The 24,515-nt window shown below is 46.8% G+C and overlaps 1 long non-coding RNA gene across 1 annotated transcript; it reads right to left on the bottom strand.

The window, feature by feature from the left end:
* Positions 1 to 3,054: 3,054 nt before the first annotated feature.
* On the bottom strand, positions 3,055 to 17,262 carry LOC147092762 (uncharacterized). Its single transcript, XR_015075020.1, has 4 exons — positions 17,087 to 17,262; positions 14,873 to 15,004; positions 7,857 to 7,947; positions 3,055 to 4,041 (listed from the first exon to the last, which is right to left on the bottom strand). It is a non-coding gene; the product is annotated as an uncharacterized LOC147092762 (long non-coding RNA).
* Positions 17,263 to 24,515: the final 7,253 nt, after the last annotated feature.

Here is a 24,515-nt window from a genome sequence, read left to right on the forward strand (position 1 = left end):
CGGGCCTTTGGACCCGGTTGGCAGACTCCCGTGTCCGATTGAGATCGGGGACAGCCGTTTAAAAAAAGCCAGAGCGGGCTCTCGCGGGCGGGCGGCGCATGCGCGGTCAGTGCCAGTGGCGCGAGGCGGCCCACGGGGAGTAGGCAGGGAATCCCCGCGGGCTGGCAGCCGTTAGTGAGCGGATCACTTCGGGCGGCCATCCCGCGCTCCGGCCCTGACACCGTCAAACCTGAGAGGGGGAAGTAGAGAGAGACAGAGAGGGAAGAGGAGAAGGAGAGAGAGAAAAGAGAGAGAAATTTTTTGAGCTTCAGGCCTGCCTGCAGCGGGCCTGGAGAGCAGCCCCGAGTCCTCCCTGCGCGAGGGTGAGGAGGAGGGGGGGGGGGTTGCTAAACACAATATAAAACTCAAATAAATTGTTAATTAATTCCCTAACACAATTCAAATATTTACCTTAGTTCCCTAACACATTGAAAGTGTGGGGAAAAAATCGTGAAAAATCAAGATGGCGGCCACTCACCTCAGTTCAGAAGGATAAGGCCCGCCCACACACGCACCGATTGGTTGACCGGTCAGGTCACCGAAGCGTAGGATTGGTCAATCGTTGAGTCACTCGACACTCAACTGTAGGATGGCATGCACCAGGAACCCGCCGTACGATTGGTCGACCTCGACGTCACACGGTCGCTAATGAGATGCTAATGAGCGGAATGCTGAACGTTTTTTGGATAGCGCGGGCGCGATTTTTGTCCGGCCGAAACGTAAATACGCCTATCACCGGTGCGGAATCGCAAGCTTTCTTTTGAGGCGACGCGCGCGTCGGTACGCTCTATAACTTTCAAACATATAGAACACAGACAGACAGACATCGGGACAGACAGACATCGGGACAGACAGAAGAGCTCTTTTATATATATAGATTAAGGGACCAAAGTGGCAATCTGTGTGTGGAGCCAGAAGATATAGGTGGGGTTTTAAATGAATTTTTTGCATCTGTGTTCACTATGGAGAAGGACGATGTAGACATAGAAATCAGGCAGGGGGTGCGGTGATATACTTGAACATATTAGCATCAAGAGGGAGGAGGTACTAACGGTTTTAGCAGGCTTAAAAGTGGATAAATCCCCAGGCCCGGACGAGATGTATCCCAGGCTGCTGTGTGAGGCAAAGGAGGAGATTGCAGGGGCTCTGACACAAATTTTCAGAAGCTCTCTGGCCACAGGGGATGTGCCAGAGGACTGGAGAACAACTAACGTAGTACCATTATTCAAGAAGGGTAGTAGGGATAAACCAGGGAATTGCAGGCCAGTGAGCCTAACATCAGTGGTAGGGAAATTATTGGAAAAAATTCTGAGGGACAGAATTAGTCTCCACTTGGAGAGGCAAGGATTAATCAGGGATAGTCAGCATGGCTTTGTCAAGGGAAGATCATGTCTGACTAATTTGATTGAATTTATTGAGGGGGTGACTAGGTGTGTGGATGAGGGTAGTGCAGTGGATGTGGTATACATGGATTTCAGTAAGGCTTTCGATAAAGTCCCGCACAGGAGACTGGTCAAGAAGGTAAGAGCCCATGGGATCCAGGGTGCCTTGGCACATTGGATCCAAAACTGGCTTAGTGGCACAAGGCAGAAGGCAGAGGGTGATGGTTGAAGGTTGTTTTTGTGACTGGAAGCCTGTGTCCAGTAGGGTACCGCAGGGATCGATGCTGGGTCCCTTGCTGTTTGTGGTCTAAATTAATGATTTGGATGTGAACGTAAAAGGTATGATCAGTAAGTTCGCAGATGAAACGAGAATTGGTGGGGTGGTAAATAGCGAGGAGGGAAGCCTCAGTCTGCAGGACGATATAGATGGGTTGGTCAGATGGGCGGAACAGTGGCTAATGGAATTTAACCCTGAAAAGTGTGAGGTGATGCATTTTGGAGGGACTATCAAGGCAAGGGAATACACAATGAATGGTAAGACCCTAGGAAAGACAGAGGATCAGAGGGACCTTGGTGTGCATGTACATAGATCCCTGAAGGCAGCAGAACAGGTGGATAAGGTGGTTAAAAAGGCATATGGGATACTTGCCTTCACTAGCCAAGGCATAGAATATAAGAGCAGGGAGGTTATGATGGAGCTGTACAAAACGCTGGTTAGGTCACAGCTGGAATACTGTGTGCAGTTCTGGTCGCCACACTATAGGAAGGATGTGATTGCTTTGGAGAGGGTGCAGAGAAGATTCACCAGGATGTTACCTGGGCTGGAGCGCTTCAGCTATGAAGAAAGACTAGACAGGCTGGGGTTGTTTTCCTTGGAGCAGAGAAGGCTGAGGGGGGACCTGATTGAGGTGTACAAAATTATGAGGGGCATAGATAGGGTAGATAGAAAGGAACTTTTTCCCTTAGTAGAGGGATCAATAACAAGGGGGCATAGATTCAAGGTAAGAGACAGGAGGTTTAGAGGGGATTTGAGGAAGAACTTTTTCACCCAGAGGGTGTTTGGACTCTGGAACTCACTGCCTGAAAGGGTAGTAGAGGCAGGAACCCTCACAACATTCAAGAAGCATTTGGATGAGCACTTGAAATGCCATAGCATACAAGGCTACAGGCCAAATGCTGGAAAATTGAATTAGATTTGACAAGGCCTGATGGCCGTCTCGGACGCGATGGGCCGAAGGTCCTCTTTCTGTGCTGTATAACTCTATGACTCTGTAACTTGATTATCAACATATCCATTCACCACCATAATCTCTATAAACACGAGATTATGTTCGCTGCATTGGTACTAGTGGGAAATGTGCTGCACAAGGTCATTGTACTGTGAATGGGATGACCATTGGTCTCGCTTAAGGTTTATATCCTGTGTTTTGTCTTCACAGTCCAAGGTCCACAGGCTGTATAAAACCAGATTGTTTACAGCCCTTAACATTTAGAATACCTGCATCCCTCCTCTTTTTCCTGCAATTAAAACATTTTGGTTATGTGATAACTGAGTCCTCCATCCTGGCGTTTTTCAGAATCACAGAATCACAGAAACCTCACAGTACAGATAGAGGCCATTTTTGGCCCATCGAGCCTGCACCGACACATATCCCACCCGATCCCCGTAACCCCTACACCAACACATATCCCACCTTATCCCCGTAACCCCACGTATTTAATCCCCCTAACACTAAGGGTCAATTTTTTTTATCATAGCCAATCAACCTAACCCGCACATCTTTGGACTGTGGGAGGAAACCGGAGCACCCGGAGAAAACCTGTCTTGTCTGCTCTCTCAGATATTGAAAGAAAGAATTGTATTTAAAGAGCTCTTTCACAACCTCAAGAGGTCCCAAAGTGCTTTACAGCCAATGAAGTACTTTTGAAGTGTAATCACTGTTGTAATGTAGGAAACGCAACAGCAATGTGATAATTACCAGGGATGCTGTTTTAGTGATGCTGATTGAGGGATAAACATTGGCCAGGACACCCCTGCTCCTTTTTGAAATAGTGTCATGGGATCTTTTCCGTCCACCTGAGAGAGCAGATGGGGCCTTGGTTTAATGTTTCTTCTGAAAGACTGCACCTCTGACAGTGTAGCACTCCCTCAGCACTGCACTGGAGTGTCAGCCTAGATTATCGTGCTCAAGTCTCTGGAGTGGGACTTGAACCCACAATCTTCTGATTCAAAAGAGAGAGTGCTACCCACTGAGCCACAGCTGACACTTGGCATATTGCTATACTTTGAAGCATTGCACAGTCTGGTGGAGGCCTCAGCATTGGTCTGTACATTCTTAATATCCGCAGAGATCCTCCCTGATTGAGTAGATCAATTTCACCAAAAGAAACCAACACATCTGATCTCATTTAACTTTCACCATGTTGAAATTAATCAAACTCACTGCGTTCCTCCCACTTACCTGATGTTCTTGCCCATTAAAATGTTCCTCGTACGTTAACACCAGGCTGACGCCCCTCACCCCTTCTTCAATCGCCTGTTCTATTCTGTCCCGGTAGAACATCGTCACCTTGAACAGGTCACAATCGGTGAAATTTTCAAGGCACTGGGAGACGGGATCTGTGAACAAAGTGTATAAATATATTTACACAAAAGCAAAATACTGCAGATGCTGGGAATCTGAAATAAAAACAGAAAATGCTGGGAAGATTCAGCAGGTCAGGCAGCATCTGTGGAGAGAGAGAAAGAGATAGATAGTGAGAGAGAGAGAGAGAGAGAGAGAGAGAGAGAGAGAGTTAGCCTATCAGGTTGATGACCTTTTGTCAGTAATCTAAATATATTTATTGCGTCATTGAAAGTCGCTTTTTCATTTTGTGATACAAACAGTTCCAGTTTCGTCGACATACTAAATACTAATGAAATCTCGGAGACATTGGGGCAACTTTAAGTTGGGGCGATAGGGTAAAATGGACGATATTGAATAAGACGCCCGTTACACACCCCGCTCGATTTTCCTTTCCAATGATGTGAATGGAAATGAAAATTAGCGGGTACATAATGGGCGGCCAATTCGATATTGGCCACTTTATAATATCGCTCAAAGTTCAAATCACCCCCATTGTACTGGTCAGTATTGGCAAGGTGCTACACAGATCTAGTTATTTGGTGCTATTTGTAAATCGAGATATCAGCACAGGACATGTGGGTGGATCACAGCTAAAACCTTCTCACAAATTGAACATTGGGCTTGTTCTGTGACTTCTGTAGAAGTAGCGAGTGATCATTTGGTGAGAACAATAAATGTAATTGAAACAGAGCTTTTGGGACTTATGATTTATGTCACGATCAGACTCCAGAACACTTGCTTCAGATTCATGTAGTGTTTGGGGTATCATACTGTACCTCCAGGATGAGATACTTACAGAAAGATATATGGGCTTGAACTCACTTCTGTTTTATCTAATTGGGCTTTTAAACTCTAGGAACTCCCCAGAACATAATGGATATTAGAAAAATCTTGATTTGAAACAACTATCAAGATGTTTATATTAATCAGAGTGATACATATTTGCGATAAGCAGCTTGACAGACCAGCAGAGACAAGAGTAATGAGGTTGTTTAACATAAAGCTGGATGCTAAGCTGGGAGGACTCAGCTATTAGAGGAATTTATAGGCATTATACTTCGCAATGGAAGTTTGGCCCTATCCCTTCTCTGACCTCCCTTATGTTAGAACATTGGAACATAGGGATGGGAGTAGGCCATTTAGCCCCTCGAGCCTGTTCCACCATTCAATGAGACCGTGGCTGATCTAACTCCATATACCTGCCTTTGCCCCATACCTTTGGCTAACAAAAATCTATCAATCTCTGATTTAAAATTAACATTTGATCCAGCATCCATTGCCATTTGCAGAAGAGAGTTCCCAACTTCTAACCCCTTTGTGTGTAGAAGTGCTTACTAATTTGACTCCTGAATGGTTTGGCTCTAAATTTTAGAATATGCCCCTTAGTCCTAGACTCCCCAACCAGCGGAAATAGTTTTTCTGTCTACCCGATCTGTTCCCCTTAATATCTTGAAAATTTCGATCAGATCACTCCTTAACCTTCTGAACTCTAGGAAATACAACCCTAATTTCACCTTGTAACTTAACCCTTGAAGTCCAGGTTATCATTCTGGTAAACCTACGCTGCATATTCTTTCTAAGGTGTGGTGTCCAGAACTGCTCACAGTACTCCGGGTGTGGTCTAACCAGGGCTTTGTATAGCCGTAGCATAACTTCGACCCACTTGCATTCTGGTCCTCTAGATATAAAGGCCAATAGCCTTTTTGATTATTTTCTGTACCTGTTCATTACATTTTAATGATCTATGTACCTGGATCACCAAGTCTCTTTGGACCTCCACTGTTTTTAGCCTTTCACCATTTAGAAAGTACCCTGTTCTATCTTTTTTAATGTCCAAAGTGGAGGACCTCACATTTGCCTACATTGAAATCCATTTAACACAGTTTTGTCCATTCACTTAATCTATCACTATCTCTTTGTCATTTTAGGGTTTCATCTACATGGCCTACAAGGCCTTTTGGCCTAGAAATTCAGTTGGCGCCGCGCCAGGGCTTTAGCGCCGGAAATTTAGCGCCGGCGCTAAGTCCCCCTGCGCGCGCCAAAAATTCAGTAGCGCCGCGCCCAAACGGCTGCCGGCGCTACAGGAGGGTGTCAGCGCCTCGAAATGGGCGCTGACTGCCGCATTGCGGCGCAATTCCGGCACTGCGGCACCCGATGCGGTGCGGCAGGCTGGGGAAGTGCAGGCCTCCTCCTTCAGTTAAGGAGGAGCTGCCTGCACCTGCCCGCTGGCCGTTGAAATCTTGAAAAAAATTAGCCCGGCACCTCGGAGAAGTGCCGGGCTCGCAGGCCAGACGCATCTGTTCCGTGGGGGGGGGGGGTGGAGGAGTCCAGGGAGGGAGGTGCGGGCAGGCGGCCGGCAGGAAAGCGGCCAGCCGCCGCGCGACCTTAATGCGCCGGCGCTAACTCGCGTAGGACTCTGCTGAAACATCGTTAGCTGCGGCTGCCACGGGCGAGGCGGCCGCAACTCAATTTCGGCATTGGGGCCCGTCACCGCGGCAACCGGGACGCTGCGCACACCGATGACGTCATCGGTGCCGACGCAGCGCAACCGGTCTAACGCCGATGGCAGGGCCCCACTGAATTTACAAACTGGCCATAACTCCGGCGCTAGGCACTCTAGCGCCTCAAATGGGGCGCTAACCCTACTGAATTTTCAGCCTTTTATCTTTGTGTCATCGGTAAATTTGGATGTGGCTTTCTATCCCATTATCCAAGATGTTAATAAATACAGTGAATAGTTGAGGCCTCAACACCGATCCCTGCAGGACACCACTAGTCACATCCTGCCAATTAGAATGCCTTCCCATTATCCCTACTCTGTTTCCTGCCACTCAGCCAATTTCCTAAGCAGGTCAATAATTTGCACTCAATTCCATGGGCTTCAACTTGAGCTAACAGTCTCTTATGAGGGACTTTATCAAATGCCTTCTGGAAGTCCATATAAATAACATCCATAGACATTCCCCTGTCCACTACTTTAGTCACTTCTTCAAAAAAATTCAATCAGGTTCGTCAGGCATGAGCTGCCTTTTACAAATCCATGCTGGGTCTCTCAGGTCAGCTGAATTTTTTTTTAACCTGTTCAGTCACCCTATCCTTAATTATAGACTCGAGTAATTTCCCTGACAACATATGTTAGGTTAACTGGTCTATAATGCCCTGATTTCCCTCTCTCACCATTCTTAAATAGCGGAGTGTCATGAACAATTTTCCAATCTCTATGAACGGTTCCTGAATCGAGAGAACTTTGGAAGATTATAGTTACGGCATTAAATGTGCTCACCTGCACTCTTTAAACCCTGGGATGGAAACCATCTGGTCCTGAGGATTTGTCACTCTTTAGTGCCATTATTTTCTTCACTACTGTTATTTGATTACATAAATTTTGTTGCAACCCTGTCCCTGATGCAATACCAGTTTCCTTGGGCTTTCCGGCACGCTATCCTCTTCCTCTACTGTAAATACTGATGCAAAGTAATTATTCAACATGTCCACCATTTCCTTATTATCATTGACAAGCTCACTTAAGCACAGTTTAAGTGCACTTGTAGGCAATGCGAATGAAGATGATCATTGCTGTCAATCAAATCCATTGCACCCCTGACGTGATGCAGGAATTTCAAATCATTCCCAATCAACTGGGATAATTTGTTCTGATACAGCCAATATTTAGCTGGTGTTCATATCAATTGCCCATATTAATCATGCTGCCACTGCTTCTTGTGTAAACTGCAAGTTATTGTTTAAAATCTGAACCTGATGCTCTGAGCCCTATTATTTTGAAGATTCACACACTGCAGCCACCTGCCTGTGTCTGTTTCGGTTCCATTTGGTTTTTCTTTCTGATTCGGATCCTCAGCCATGGTGATTTCAGTTGTTGTGAAGTTTTCTGCGAAGTCCTGAAACAGAAAGTGGTTCCATGTTCAATTTGGTGAGTCGGTTAAGAGGACCTAAACAGAAGGTTTCGACTGAGAAGGACACGAGGATGTTGCACCATTACAAGTATGTACCTTTGCGACTAATGTTAAAGAATACGCTCGGAGGCGGTGAATCTTGGACAGTGAACTCAGGACATTGGCATCTTTGTCAACGGTGGCGGCAGCGGACCTGTGTGGAGCGAGGCGGCGGCGGTGATAATAAAGAGGCGAGGAGCAGGTAGGCCCCACAACGGCGGCGGACCTGTGTGGAGCGAGGCGGCGGCGGTGATATAAAGAGGCGAGGCGCAGGTAGGTTTAACAATCTTCGAGCTCAGAGGGAGGGAGAGAAGTAAAAAGTAATCGAAGTGTGACGTCACCAGAAAGCAGGTAAGTGATTGGTTGGTGTATTCTCTCTTTCTCCTTTTTTCCAAACTTAAATTTTGTGGTTTATAGTTTATAGGGTGTCTGTGGTGTAGCAGGGACTGCTGGTAAACCAAGGCCTTTAAGTATATCATTTAATGGTAGTGTAATTGGTGGGATTGATTTGATTTAATTTAATTTGAATTAATTAAAGGGTAAGTCATGGCAGGACAGCTCGGCCCCATGGTATGCTCCTCCTGCGCTATGTGGGAAATCAGGGACACTTCCTGTGTCCCTGACGACCATGTGTGCGGGAAGTGTATCCAGGTGCAGCTACTGACAGACCGCATTGTGGCACTGGAGCTGTGAGTGGATACATACTGGAGCATTCGCGATGCTCAGGACATCATGGATAACACGTTTAGGGAGTTGGTCACACTGCAGGTAAAGGCGGCACAGGCAGGAAGAGAATGGGTGACCACCAGCGCAGGCAGGTAGTGCAGGGGTCCCCTGTGACCATCCCCCTCTCAAACAGATATACCACTTTGGATATTGTTGGGGAGGATGGCTTATCAGAGGAAGGCAGCAGCAGCCAACTTCCTGGCACCGTGGGTGTTTCTGCTGCACAGGATGGGAGGAAAAAGAGTGGAAGTGCTATAGTAATAGGGGATTCTATTGTAAGGGGAATAGATAGGCGTTTCTGCGGCTGCAAACGTGACTCCAGGATGCAATGTTGTCTCCCTGGTGCAAGGGTCAAGGATGTCTCAGAACGGCTGCAGAAAATTTTGGAAGGGGAGAGTGAACAGCCAGTTGTCGTGGTGCATATAGGTACCAACGATATAGGTAAAAATGGGATGAGGTCCTAAAAGCTGAATATAGGGAGTGAGGAGGTAAATTAAAAAATAGGACCTCAAAAGGTAATAATCTCAGGATTGCTACCAGTGCCACGTGCTAGTCAGAGTAGAAATAGAAGGATATTTCAGATGAATACGTGGCTAGAGGAATGGTGCAAGGGGGAGGGATTCAAATTCCTGGGACATTGGAACTGTTTCTGGCGGAGGTGGGACCAGTACAAAGCGGACGGTTTGCACCTGGGCAGGATTGGAACTGATGTCCTAGGGGCAGTGTTTGCTACTGCTCTGGGGAAGGGTTTAAACTACAATGGCAGGGGGTTGGGAACCTGAGCAGGGAGACAGAGGAAAGGGAAACAAGCATAGAAGCAAAAGACAGGAAGGAGAAAAACAAAGGTGGCATTCAGAGAAATCAGGGGTTTAAATCAAACATGGCCACAGTAAATAATAATTCTAAAACGTCTAAGACTGTTAAAAAAAACAAGCCGGAGGAGCATTCGTAATAAGGTGGATGAATTAGCTGCGCAAATATAGAGGTAAATGCATATGATATGATTGGGATTACGGAAACATGGCTCCAGGGTGACCAAGGCTGGGAACTCAACATCCAGGGGTATTCAATATTCAGGAAAGATAGGCAAAAAGGAAAAGGAGGTGGGGTAGCATTGCTGGTTAAGGAGGGGAGTAACACAATTGAAAGGAAGGATATTAGCTCTGATGATGTGGAATCTGTATGGGTAGAACTGAGAAATACCAAGGGGCAGAAAACGTTAGTGGGAGTGGTATACAGACCTCCAAACAGTAATGCGGAGGTTGGGGATGGCATTAAACGGGAAATTAGAGATGCGTGCAATAAGGGCACAGCAGTTATCATGAGTGACTTTAATCTACATATAGATTGGGCTAACGAAATTAGTAACAATACTGTGGAGGAGGAATTCCTGGAGTGTATACGAGATGGTTTCCTGGACCAATATGTCGAGGAACCAACTAGAGATCAGGCCATCTTAGACTGGGTATTATGTAATGAGAAAGGATTAATTAGCAATCTTGTTGTGCGAGGTCCCTTGAGTCGGAGAGATCATAATATGATCGAATTCTTCATTAAGATGGAGAATGAAGTAGTTGACTCAGAGTCTAGGGTCCTGAATTTAAATAAAGGAAACTACGATGGCATGAGGCGCGAGTTCGGTAGTATTGATTGGTGAATGTCACTCAAAGGGTTGATGGTGGATAGGCAATGGCAAACATTCAAAGATCACATGGATGAACTAAAGAATTTGTTCATCCCTGTTTAGCATAAAAATAAAACAAAAAAGGTGATTCAACCGTGGCTAACAAGGGAAATTAGGGATAGTATAAGATCCAAGGAGAAGACATAAATTGGCCAGAGAAAGCATTAAACCTGAGGATTGGGAGCAGTTTAGGATTCAGCAAAGGAGGACAAAGGGATTAATTAAGAGGGGGAAATTAGAGTATGAGAGTAAGGGAACATAAAAACTGACTGTAAAAACTTTTATAGATATGTGAAGAGAAAAAGATTGGTAAAGTCAAGCATAGGTCCCTTGCAGTCAAATCAGGGGAATTTATAATGGGGAACAAAGAAATGGCAGCCCAATTAAATACATACTTTGGTTCTGTCTTCACAAAGGAGGACACAAATAACCTCCCAGAGATGTCGGGGAACATAGGCTCTAATGAGAGGGAGGAACTGAAAGAAATCAGTACTTGTAGGGAAATGGCGTTAGGGAAATTGACGGGATTGAAGGCCGATAAATCCCCAGGGCCTGATAATCTACATCCTAGGGTACTTAAGGAAGTGGCCCTAGAAATAGTAGATACATTGCTGGTCATCTTCCAAAATTTGTTATGCTCTGGAACAGTCCCCATGGATTGGAGGGTAGCTAATGTTACCCCACTATTCAAAAAAGGTGGTAGATAGACCGGTAAGCCTGACATCGGTAGTGGGGAAAATGGTAGAGTTCATTATAAAAGATGTAATAGCAGAGCGCTTGGAAAACAGTGACAGAATCGGACAAAGTCAACATGGATTTACAAAAGGTAAATCGTGCTTGACTAATCTACTGCAATTTTTTGAGGATGTAACTGGTAGAATAGATAAGGGAGAACCAGTGGATGTGGTGTATTTGGACTTTCAGAAGGCTTTTGATAAGGTCCCGCATAAGAAATTAGCGTGTAAAGTTAAGGCACATGGGATTGGGGGCAAGGTACTGACTTGGATAAACAACTGGTTGGCAGACAGGAAGCAAAGAGTTGGAAAAAACGGCTCTTTTTCCGAGTGGCAGGCAGTGATTAGTGGGGTACAGCAGGGATCGGTCCTAGGACCCCAGCTATTCACAATATATATATATATGGGTGGGCGTGTGTGCTGTGAGGAGGATGCCGAGAAACTCCAGTATGATTTGGACAGGTTGGGTGATTGGGCAGAAGCATGGCAAATGTAGTAGAACGTGGATAAATGTGAGGTTATCCACTTTGGTGGCAAAAACAGGAAGGCAGATTATTATCTGCACGGCAATAGATTGGGACAAGGGGAAGTGCAACGAGACCTGGGTGACCTTGTGCACCAGTTGCTGAAGGTAAGCATGCACGTGCAGCAGGCGGTTAAGAAGGCAAATGGTATGTTGGCCTTCATAGCGAGAGGGTTCGTGTACAAGAACAAGGATGTCTTGCTGCAGTTGTACAGGGCCTTGGTGAGACCACACCTCGAGTACTGTGTGCAGTTTTGGTCGCCTTATCTGAGGAAGAGTGTTCTTGCCATGGAGGGAGTGCAGCGAAGATTCACCAGACTGATACCTGGGATGGCAGAAATGACTTATGAGAAGAGATTAGGTCGATTGGGCTTATACTCGCTGGTGTTTAGAAGAATGAGAGGGGATCTCATTGAAACTTATAAAATTCTAACAGGACTAGACAGACTAGATGCAGGAAGGACGTTCCCGATGGTCGGGGAGTCCAGAACCAGGGGTCACAGTCTAAGGATAAGGGGTAAGCCATTTAGGACAGAGATGAGGAGGAATTTCTTCACCCAGAGAGTGGTGAACCTGTGGAATTCTCTACCACAGAAGGCAGTGGAGGCCAATTCATTAAATATATTCAAGAAGGAGTTGGATATATTTCTTAAGGCTAAAGGGAGAAGGCAGGGACAGGGTACTGAATTTGGATGATCAGCCATGATCTCATTGAATGGCGGAGCAGGCTCGAGGGGCCGAATGGCCTACTCCTGCTCCTATCTTCTATGTTTCGTGCCCTACAATGTGACAGACCCACGCTCTACGGAACAGATCACTGTTGGGCTTCAGACATAGGGGGTGAAATTGGACATGAGCCGGGTCACAAAACATGCAGGATCGCATTTGCCGACTGTTATACAGCTCCCCCGATATTCCTTTCTATTGAAGTTGATGGAATTGAATATCGTGAGGAGCATAAAACAGCCGACCCATGCGACACTGCCTGTTACGCGTCCCAACCCAGAACTCATTTCAGCCCACCATTTTTGCACCATCAAATGCAGATAAATATTCCCTGTGCTGATCCCGAACATTGCCACAACTCCAACCTCACACGGACTCCACTTTCTTACGGCAACTAGGGTGGGGCAATAAATGCTGCCTTGCCAAAGTTGCCTTCATCCTAAGCAGCTCAACATCATCCACTACAAAACAATTCGCTTGATTGGAAGGTAGTAATTGTAACCCCACGATTCAAGAAAGGAGGGAGAGAGAAAACAGGGAACTACAGGCCAGTGAGCCTGATATCAGTTGTCAGGAAAATGCTGGAATCCATTAAGGAAGTTGTAATGGGGCACTTAGAAAATCATAATAAGTAGAGTCAACATGGTTTTATGAAAGGGAAATTGTGTTTAACAAATTTATTCAGGTTTTTTTAAGGACGTAACTGGCAGGGTAGATAAAGGGCAACCACATAAAAGGTTGCTACACAAGATAAGGGCTCATGGGGTTGGGGGTAATATATTAACATGGATAGAGGATTGGTTAATGGACAGAAAACAGAGTAGGGATAATCAGGTCATTTTCAGGTTGGCAGGCTGTGACTAGTGGGGTGCCGCAAGGATCAGTGCTTGGGCCTCAGCTATTTACAATCTATATTAATGACTTAGATGAGGGGACCGAGTACAATGCATCCAAGTTTGCTGACAATACAAAGTTAGGTGGGAAAGTAAGCTATGAAGAGAACACAAAGAGCCTGCAATGGAATATAGACATGTTAAGTGAGTGGACAATAAGGTGGCAGATGGAGTATAATGTGAGGTTATTCAGTTTGGTAGGAAGAATAGAAAAACAGAATACTTTTTAAATGGTGAGAAACGATTAAATGTTGGTGTTCAGAGAGATTTATGTGTCCTCAGAGAGGAAACACAGAAAGCTAGCATGCAGGTACAGCAAGCAATCAGGAAGGCATATGGCAGGTTGGCCTTTCTTGCAAGGGGGTTGGAGTCCAAGAGTAAGGAAGTCTTACTACAATTGTACTGGGCTTTGGTGGGACCACACCTCAAGTACTGTGCACAGTTTTGGTCTCCTTATCTGAGAAAGGACATACTTGCCTTGGAGGCAGTGCAACAAAGCTCACTAGATTGATTCCTGGGATGAGAGTGCTGTCCTATGATGAGAGATTGTGTAGAATGGGCCTTTACTCTCTTTAGAAGAATGAGAGGTGATCTCATTGAAACATACAAGATTCCGAGGGGGATTGACAGGGTAGATGCTGAGAGGTTGTTTCCCTGGCTGGAGAGTGTAGCACTAGATGGCATAGTCTCAGGATAAGGGGTCGGTATTTAATACTGAGATGAGGAGGAATTTCTTCACTCAGAGGGTTGTGACTCTTTGGAATTACCTACCCTAAAGGGCTGTGGATGCTGAGTCGTTGAGTATATTCAAGGATGAAGTAGACAGATTTTTGGACTCTAGGGGAATGAAGGGATATGGAGATCGGGCGCAAAAGTGGAGTTGAGGCCGAAGATCAGCCATGATCTTATTGAAAGGCAGAGCAGGCTCAAAGGGCTGAACGGCCTACTCCTGCTCCTAATTCTTATGTTATGTTCCCATCCATCAACTTAACCATTCACTCCCTCCACCACCGGCACACCGTGGCTGCAGTATGTATCATCGATAAGTTGCACTGCAGCAACTCGCCAAGGCTTCTCCGGCAGCACCTCCCAAACCCACGACCTCCACCACTTAAAAGGACATGGGCAGCAGGTAAATGGGATCACCATCACCTCAAACTTCCCCTCCAAGTCACCAATCATCCTATCTTGGACTCACATCACTGTTCCATCTTTGTCGCTGGGTCAAAATCCACATAGAGGAAGAAGGCTCCAGGTACCAACTGCTCTCTGACTGAGCTGCAAAGAACGAGTAATGATTTGTGGCATTACTGGGATGGAGTAAATCTCCAGACTTTGTGCTCCCTGTCGCTGAACCCTCTTATAAAATGTGTGCTGGAGAAGGATTGTGGGGAACAGGACCGGGTTGAGCTGTGACTCCCCCAGTGTTATGCAGACTGCCCTCGGTCACTGAGCGCATGCTTAGAGAATGGCTCCATCCGCAGGAGAGAGAGAGGAGCTCTCCGGGCGCAGGGTAATATATCCCACATGTAAAATCGGCATTAAATCTGAAAAACAAGGGGAGGAAGTGCAGATGGACACAGACCTCAATCTCAGATGGTGCATTTCACGTAACTTGATCCGACAGGATATTGTTTGTCTCTCAATTTACGCACAGAGTCTGCAAGTTGTCCCTTTGTAATGGTGTTGCAGCAAGAGCCTGTTCCTGGTTTTCTTTCTGCAAATCACAGACAGTAATTGGATCGTTTCTTGGTATGCAAGATTTGCATCAGAGCCCCACCCTATGTGCAACATTTGCTTACAGCCCCCGAGGTTCTTTTTCCATCTTAAACATTCCTCATTGTTTTCGAAAAGAAGGAGGTGCTTCTAGTCAAAGTAAATCAACAGGTCTGACATAGGAGGCCATTCAGCCCCTCGAACAAGTTACATAGAAACAGCAGGAGGCCATTTAGCCCCTCGATCAAGTTACATAGAAACAGCAGGAGGCCATTTAGCCCCTCGATCAAGTTACATAGAAACAGGAGGAGGCCATTCAGCCCCTCGAACAAGTTACATAGAAACAGGAGGCCATTCAGCCCCTTTTATATAGGAACAGGGTTTGGTCATTCAGCCCCTCTAGACTGTTACAGATGCTGAATGTTTCCAGCATTTTCTGTTCTTATTTCCGATTTCCAGCATCCACAGTATTTTGATTTTGTTTTAATTAGTAAAAGACCAACCGATTACCTGATGCTTGGCCTGAGGGGGGTTTCATGACCAGGGGTGCTGAGTATCGAACGTGGGAGGGGCCGTGGTTAAACCCAGTGAGTGGAAACCGCCAGAGATCGTGTTCATGGTGCCCCGTCCCCCAAACTTTCTTGAAAGAGAGTGTGTGTGGGGAGGTTGGTGGGGAACAGGAGGGTCTGAGCCGTGAAGCCTCAGGGTAAAATAAACAGCTCTCAGTCAGTGTCTGAGCGCAGTCTTATCAACTGGACACATTCCTGAGCAGCTCCTGGGGGACATCTCTCACCTGGGACATCGGCTTTACACAGGATGGGCAAGAGCGAGAATGCGGACAAACAAAGATGTTTAGAGGTTACATTACCCTGATCTTTCACTACCAAATCCCCTCCCCATCCTTAGTCACCTCATCATTCTCTTGCCCCTTCAGTTCCTGTCATTTCCCCACATCTATTCACTCGTCCTCTCCCTGTTACGCCTCTACTCTCTCCCCTCTCTTGCCCACACCTCCTCCCACCCCCACCTAACACCCTTCCAACCCTCCACCCATCACCCTCCCAGGCACCGTCAGCCTTCTTCTACCCACTTTCTTCCGCTCCCCATTCCCTATCCCTTCTTCTGTGCCCTGCAATCCCCCTCACCTGCTTCCCGACCTCTCACTGGCCCTTCCTCTCCCCCTCCCTACGCAACCTCCTCTCCTTTCGTACCCCTTCCTGTCCCATCCCCTGATATCTGCGCTCCTCGAATTCTGGACTCTGGAGCATCCCCGATTTTAATCACTCCACCATTGGTGGCCGTGCCTTCAACTGTGAAATTCCTTCCCAAACCTTTCCGCCTCTCTCTCCTCCTTTAAGACACTCCTTAAAAACCTCTTTGACTAAGCTTTCGATCATCTGCTCCAATATCTCCTTTGGTAGGTCGGTGTCCTATCTTGTATTATACTGCTGCTGTGAAGCTCTTTGGGACGTTTTAGGTGGAAGGAGGTGGGGAGAGGAAGGCAGACGGTGCCTGGGATGGTGATGGAAGAGAGAAGTGGCATAAAACGGAGAGGAGGGGAGAATAGATGTGGGAAGTGAGAGTGACTGAAGGGGCGAGAGCATGGTGAGGTGACCGGGGCGGGGATATTAAAGGCGCTATATTAATAGTTGTTGTTGTTTTTGTACTATAATTTCGTCCGGAGCAGGTTGCTCCCGCCTGTGAGCATTTCAAATATAAAACCGACCCCAAATGACGCGGTGAGTGAACACACTGCCAGTTACTGTTCAAAAACAAATCCCGAGAGAGGAGGAAGGCTTCAGGGAGACAACACTGCCTGGGATGGGATAACACTCTGAATCATCTCACTCCATCACTCTGAAGATTGAGAAGGGCGGTGCAGAAAAGGAGCGGGCTGGTCCCCGGGACCCTCGCTGTTAAACAGAGCCTCTGCCCTGGGTCACTGTCCGAGCTCACACTGAGAGAATGGCTAGAGCTGCGGGGAGAGGGCCCGTGGAACATCATCTCACCGGAAGACACCGGCTTTAAACAGGGAGATTAAAGTTAGACACTGGACACGGGCTGCAAACTACATGAACCTTACCTGGATCCGCAGAAACTCCCTTTCCATGTGGAGCCTGCCAGTTCTGTCTTTGTAAACACATTGCCACCAATCAGGAGGCTGTTCCTGGTTTTCTTCCTGCCAATCACGGTTTGGTAATTGGAGCTGATCCTTGTTATTTGAAATTTGAGCCAATCTCCGCCCTCTGACTGGAAGCTGCTGCTTCAAAATACTAATCGAACCGGTTTGACAACTAGCTTAACAATGAACAAAGTTAGTTAAAAACAATTCTGTATGAAGTATTATCCCAATAAAAGAGAAGCAGCTCTAGGAATGAATTGTAATGCCTCTATCTGGGACTTTATGAACCATTCCACGGATCCTCTGATGTTTGAACTTTCAGACCAACATCTCAGAGCCAGTGTCTGGTCTTTCATCGCGGGGAGGGCGAGCCACCTCAGATTCTGTAACAAGTGTCCCTGTGTACAGTGTGTGTATCTCCCAGTGAGGAGTCGGACTCTGTAACAAGTGTCCCTGTGTACAGTGTGGGTCTCTCCCAGTGAGGAGTCAGACTCTGTAACAAGTGTCCCTGTGTACAGTGTGGGCCTCTCCCAGTGAGGAGTCAGACTCTGTAACAAGTGTCCCTGTGTACCGTGTGTGTCTCTCCCAGTGAGGAGTCAGCCTCTGTAACAAGTGTCCCTGTAGTGTGTGTCTCTCCCAGTGAGGAGTCAGACTCTGTAACAAGTGTCCCTGTGTACTGTGTGTGTCTCTCCCAGTGAGGAGTCGGACTCTGTAACAGGTATCCCTATAACCCTTCGAGATTGCTGCACTCCACATTGGTGTCATGACTTCTGCTGCCAAGGCCCTATAGTCAGGAATTTCCTCCCTAAATCTCTTCACAGCACTACCTCTCTCTCCCCCTCCTCTTAAATGCTTCTTAAAACCTACCATTTTCACCGAGCTTTGGGTCATAGAAACATGGAAGATAGGAGAAGGAGTAGGCCATTCGGCCCCTCAAGCCTCCCCCACCATTCAATGAGATCATGGCTGATCATCCAAATACAGTACCCTGTCCCTGCCTTCTCCCCATAGCCCTTGATCCCTTTAGCCTTAAGAAATATATCCAACTCCTTCTTGAATATATTTAATGAATTGGCCTCAACTGCCTTCTGTGGTAGAGAATTCCACAGGTTCACTACTCTTTGGGTGAAGAAATTCCTCCTCATCTCTGTCCTAAATGGCTTACCCCTTATCCTTAGACTGTGGCCCCTGGTTCTGGACTCCCCAGCCATCGGGAACATCCTTCCTGCATCAAGTCTGTCTAGTCTTGTTAGAATTTTATAAGTTTCAATGAGATCCCCTCTCATTCTTCTGAACTCCAGCGAGTATAAGCCTAATCGACCCAATCTCTCCTCATACGTCATTCCTGCCATCCCAGGCATCAGTCTGGTGAATCTTTGCTGCAATCCCTCCATGGCAAGAACATCCTTCCTCAGATAAGGCAACCAAAACTGCACACAATACTCAAGATGTGGTCTCACCAAGGCCCTGTACAACTGCAGCAAGACATCCTTGTTACTGTACTCGAACCCTCTCGCTACGAAAGCCAACATACCATTTGCCTTCTTAACCGCCTGCTGCACCTGCATGCTTACCTTCAGCAACTGGTGCACAAGGACACCCAGGTCTCATTGCACTTTCCCTTCTGCCAATATATTGCCATTCAGATAATAATCTGCCTTCCTGTTTTTCCACCAAAGTGGATAATCTCGCATTTATCCATGTTATACTGCATCTGCCATGCATCTGCCCAATCACCCAACCTGTCCAAATCATAATGGAGTTTCTCAGCATCCTCCTCACAGCACACACGCCCACCCAGCTTTGTGTCGCCTGGAAACTTGGAGATATTACTTCTAGTTCCCTCGTCTAGATCATTAATATATATTGTGAATAGCTGGGGTCATAGGGCCGATCCCTGCGGTACCCCACTACTCACTGCCGCCACTCGAAAAATGACCCATTTATTCCAACTTTTTGATTCCTGTCTGCCAACCAGTTCTCTATCCAAGTCACTACCTTGCCCCCAAGCCCATGTGCCTTAACTTTACATGTTAATCTCTTATGCGGGACCTTATCAAAAGCCTTCTGAAAGTCCAAACACAACATCCACTGGTTCTCCATTATCTATTTTACCAGTTATATCCTCAAAAAATTCCAGTAGATTAGTCAAGCACGATTTTCCTTTTGTAATAACATGTTGACTTTGTCCGATCCTGTCACTGTTTTCCAAGTGCTCTGCTATTACATCTTTTATAATGGACTCCAGCAATTTCCCCACTACCGATGTCAGGCTTACTGGTCTATAATTCCCAGTTTTCTCTCTACCACCTTTTTTGAATAGTGGGGTAACATTAGCTACCCTCCAATCCATGGGAACTGTTCCAGAGTCTATAGAATTTTGGAAGTTGACCAGCAATGCATCTACTATGTCTAGGGCCACTTCCTTAAGTACCCTAGGATGTAGATTATCAGGTCTTGGGGAATTATCGGCCTTCAATCCCGTCAATTTCCCTAACACCATTTCCATACAAATAATGATTTCTTTCAGTTCCTCCCTCTCATTAGACCCTATGTTCTCCGACATCTCTGGGAGGTTATTTGTGTCCTCCTTTGTGAAGACAGAACCAAAGTATGTATTTAATTGGTCTGCCATTTTTTTGTTCCCCATTAAAAATTCCCTTGATTCTGACTGCAAGGTACCTACGCTTGACTTCACCAAACGTTTTCTCTTCACATATCTATAGAAGCTTTTACAGTCAGTTTTTATGTTCCCTGAAAGCTTACTCTCATACTCTATTTTCACCCTCTTAATTAATCACTTTGTCCTCCTTTTTTGAATCCTAAACTGCTCCCAATCCTCAGGTTTGCTGCTTTTTCTGGCCAATTTATACGTTCTCTCCTTGGATCTTATGCTATCCCTAATTTCCCTTGTTAACCATGGTTGATTCACCTTTTTTGTTTTATTTTTATGCCAAACAGGGATGAACAATTTCTGTAGTTCATCCATGTGATCTTTAAATGTTTGCCATTGCCTATCCACCGTCAACCCTTTGAGTAACATTCCCCAATCAAACCTACCCAACTCGTGCCTCATACCATCGTAGTTTCCTTTATTTATATTCAGGACCCTAGTCTCTGAGTCAAATACTTCACTCTCCATCTTAATGAAGAATTCTATCATATTATGATCGCTCCGGCCCAAGGGGCCTTGCACAACAAGATTGCTAATTATTCATTTCTCATTACATAATACCCAGTCTAAGATGGCCTGATCTCTTGTTGGTTCCTCGACATATTGGTCCAGGAAACCATCCCGTATACACTCCAGGAATTCCTCCTCCACAGTATTGTTTCTAATTTGGTTAGCCCAAACTATATGTAGATTAATGTCACCCATGATAACTGCTGTGCCCTTATTGCATGCATCTCTAATTTCCCATTTAATGCCATCCCCAACCTTCACATACTGCTTGGGGGTTTGTATACAACTCCCACTAACGTTTTCTGTCCCTTGGTATTTCTCAGCTTTAACCATACAGATCCTACATCATCAGGGTTAATATCCTTCCTTACAATTGTGTTAGTCTCCTCTTTAACCAGCAATGCTGCCCCACCTCCTGTTCCTTTCTGCCTATCTTTCCTGAATATTGAATACCCCTGGATGTTGAGTTCCCAGCCCTGGTCACCCTGGAGCCATGTTTCTGTAATCCCAATCATATCATATCCGTTTACATCTATTTGCGCAGCTAATTAATCCACCTTATTACGAATGCTCCTCGCATTAAGACACAAAGCCTTCAGGCTTGTTTTTTTAACTCTCTTAGACCTTTTAGATTTATTATTTACTGTGACCATGTTTGATTTAAACCCTTGATTACTCTGACTGCCAATTTTGCTTTTCTCCTTTCTGTCTTTTGCTACTATCCTTGTTTTCCTTTCCTCCGTCTCCCTGCACAGGTTCCCAACCCCCTGCCATTTTAGTTTAAACCCTCCCCCACAGCACTAGCAAACACTCCCCCTAGGACCTCGGTCCCAGTCCTGTCCAAGTGCAAACCATCCGGTTTGTACTGGTCCCACCTCCCCCAGAACGGATTCCAATGTCCCAGGTATTTGAATCCCTCCCCCTTGCACCATTCCTCTAGCCATGTATTCATCTGAAATATCCTTCGATTTCTACTCTGACTAGCACATGGCACTGGTAGCAATCCTGAGATTACGACCTTTGAGGTCCTATTTTATAATTTACCTCCTAACTCCCTATATTCAGCTTTTAGGACCTCATCCCATTTTTTTACCTATATCGTTGGTACCTATATGCACCACGACAACTGGCTGTTCACCCTCCCCTTCCAAAATGCTCTGTAGCCGCTCCGAGGCATCCTTGACCCTTGCACCAGGGAGGCAACATTGCATCCTGGAGTCTCGTTTGCCGCCGCAGAAATGCCTATCTATTCCCCTTACAATAGAATCCCTTATCACTATAGCTCTCCCATTCTTTTTCCTCCCATCCTATGCTGCAGAACCACCCACGGTGCCAGGAAGTTGGCTGGTGCTGCCTTCCTCTGATAAGCCATCTCCCGCACCAATATCCAAAGCGGTATATCTGTTTGAGAGGGGGATGGCCACAGGGGACCCCTGCACTACCTGCCTGCACCTACTACTCTGCCTGGTGGTCACCCATTCTCTTCCTGCCTTTGCATCCTTTACCTGCAGTGTGACCAACTCACTAAACGTGCTATCCACGATGTCTTGAGCATCGCGAATGCTCCAGTATGCATCCATTCGCAGCTCCAGCACCGCAATGCGGTCTGCCAGTAGCTGCAGCTGAATACACTTCCCGCACACATGGTCATCAGGGACACAGGAAGTGTCCCTGATTTCCCACATAGTGTAGGAGGAGCATGCCACGGGGCTGAGCTGTCCTGCCATGACTTACCCTTTAATTAATTCAAATTAAATTAAATCAAATCATTCCCACCAATTACACTACAATTAAATGGTATACTCAAGGGCCCTTGTTTAACAGCAGTCCCCGCTACACAACAGAGACCCTAGAAACTATAAACCAGAAAATTTAAGTTTGGAAAAAACGAGAAAGAGAGAAATACTCACCAACCAATCACTTACCTGCTTTGTGGTGACGTCACACTTTGATAACTTTTTACTTATCTCTCACGCTCTCGGAGCTCTGAGATTGGCAAGCCTAACTGCTCCTCGGGCTCGCCTTTTATCGCTGCCACCGCTCCTCCCAGGTCCGCACAGCCACTGCTCATGCTGTGGGGCCTACCTGCACCTCGGGCTCGCCTTTCATCGCCACCACCACTCCTCCCAGGTCTGCACTGCCACTGCTGCTGCTGTGGGGCCTACCTGCTCCTCGGACTTGCCTTTTATCACTGCCACCACTCCTCCTAGGTCTGCACTGCCACTGCTGCTGCTGTGGGGCCTACCTGCTCCTCGGGCTCACCTTTTATCACCGCCGCCGCTCCTCCCAGGTCTGCACTGCCACTGCTGCTGCTGTGGGGCCTACCTGCTCCTCGGGCTCGCCTTTTATCACTGCCACCACTCCTCCTAGGTCCGCACTGCCGCCGCAGCTGCTGTGGGGCCTACCTGCACCTTGGGCTCGCCTTTCATCGCCACCGCTCCTCCCAGGTCTGCACTGCCACTGCTGCTGCTGTGGGGCCTACCTGCGCCTCGGGCTCGCCTTTTATCACCGCCGCCGCTCCTCCCAGGTCTGCACTGCTGCTGCTGCTGCTGTGGGGCCTACCTGCGCCTCGGGCTCACCTTTTATCACCGCCGCCGCTCCTCCCAGGTCTGCACTGCCGCTGCTGCTGCTGTGGGGCCTACCTGCACCTCGGGCTCCATTTTATCACCGCCGCCGCTCCACCCAGGTCCGCACTGCTGCTGCTGCTGCTGTCCTAAAATCTCTTTTTGTGGGACAGTATCAAATTTTGTCTGATAATTGCCTTGTGACGTGTCATTACATTGAAGCCGCTATATAAATGCAAGTTATTGTTGTTGTCCCTGTGTTGCGTTAATAAAACTCCACCGCTTACTTCAGCTCACGCCTGGTCGCCTCGTTATTTTCATAAAAGCTGGCTTAATTGTTTTAATATATTAAATGAAGGTTCCTGAAAAATACATCCCGCCTTCTATAAATGACGCTACAGACGTGACCTGTCGGTCTATTGAAGTGGGTGGTCTTACTTGGGAGGCTGGATATACAATTTACACAAGATGGTGAGACTGAGTGTCAGCAAAAGAGTGCAGCTGGGGCTCTAAAAATGGTGCCCCACAGGCAACGGGAAATGGCCGCCATGAACCTGTCGCAAAATGGTCAACATCACCTTGCAGCAAAATGATCCCCTTCAATCTGCAACAAATCAGAATCATACAGCCCATTCAGCCCATCCGGCCTGCCTCTTTGAAAGAGCGATTCAATTAGTCCCTCTCCTCATAGTCCTGCAAACTGTTTCTTTGCAAGTATACAAGTACAATCTGCCTTCAGTCATGAATGGTGGTGGACCATTAAGCAACTAATGGGAGGAGGTGGCTCCATGAATATCCCCATCCTCAGTGATGGTGGAGCCCAGCACATAATTGCAAAAGACAAAGCTGAAGCATTTGCAACCATCTTCAGCCAGAAGTGCCGAGTGGATGATTCATATCGGCCTACTCCCGAGGTCCCCATCATCACAGAAGCCAGTCATCAGCCAATTCGATTCACTCCGCATGATATCAAGAAACGGCTGAGCGCACTGGATATAGCAAAGGCTATGGGCCCTGACAACTTCCTGGCTATGGTGCTGAAGACTTGTGCTCCAGAACTAGCTGCACCTCTTGCCAAGCTGTTCCAGTACAACTACAACACTGGCATCTATTCGACAATGTGGAAAACTGTCCACAAAAAAAAAGCAGGACAAATCCAACCCGCCCAATTACCGCCCCAACAGTCTACTCTCAATCATCAGCAAAGTGATGCAAGGTGTCATCGACAGTGCTATCAAGCGGCACTTACTCACCAATAACCTGCTCACTGATGCCGAGTTTGGGTTCCGCTAAGACCACTCGGCTCCCAACCTCATTACAGCCCTGGTCCAAACATGAACAAAGGAGCTGAATACCAGAGGTGAGGTGAGGTGAGAGTGACTCCCCTTGACATCAAGGCAGCATTTGACCGAGTGTGGCATCAAGGAGCCCCAGTAAAACTGAAGTCAATGGGAATCGGGGAAAATGCTCCACTGGCTGGAGTCATACCTAGCACAAAGGAAGATGGTTGTGGTGATTGAAGTCAATCATCACAGCTGCAGGACATCGCTGCAGGAGTTCCTCAGGGCAGTGTCCTAGGCCCAATTATCTTCAGCTGCTTCATCAATGAACTTGCCTCCAACATAACGTCAAAATGGGGATG

This window comes from Somniosus microcephalus, unplaced genomic scaffold (genome assembly GCF_052327205.1).
Source record: "Somniosus microcephalus isolate GS21.2 unplaced genomic scaffold, FLI_Smic_1.0 unresolved_chr2, whole genome shotgun sequence".
Taxonomy (NCBI): Eukaryota; Metazoa; Chordata; class Chondrichthyes; order Squaliformes; family Somniosidae; genus Somniosus; species Somniosus microcephalus.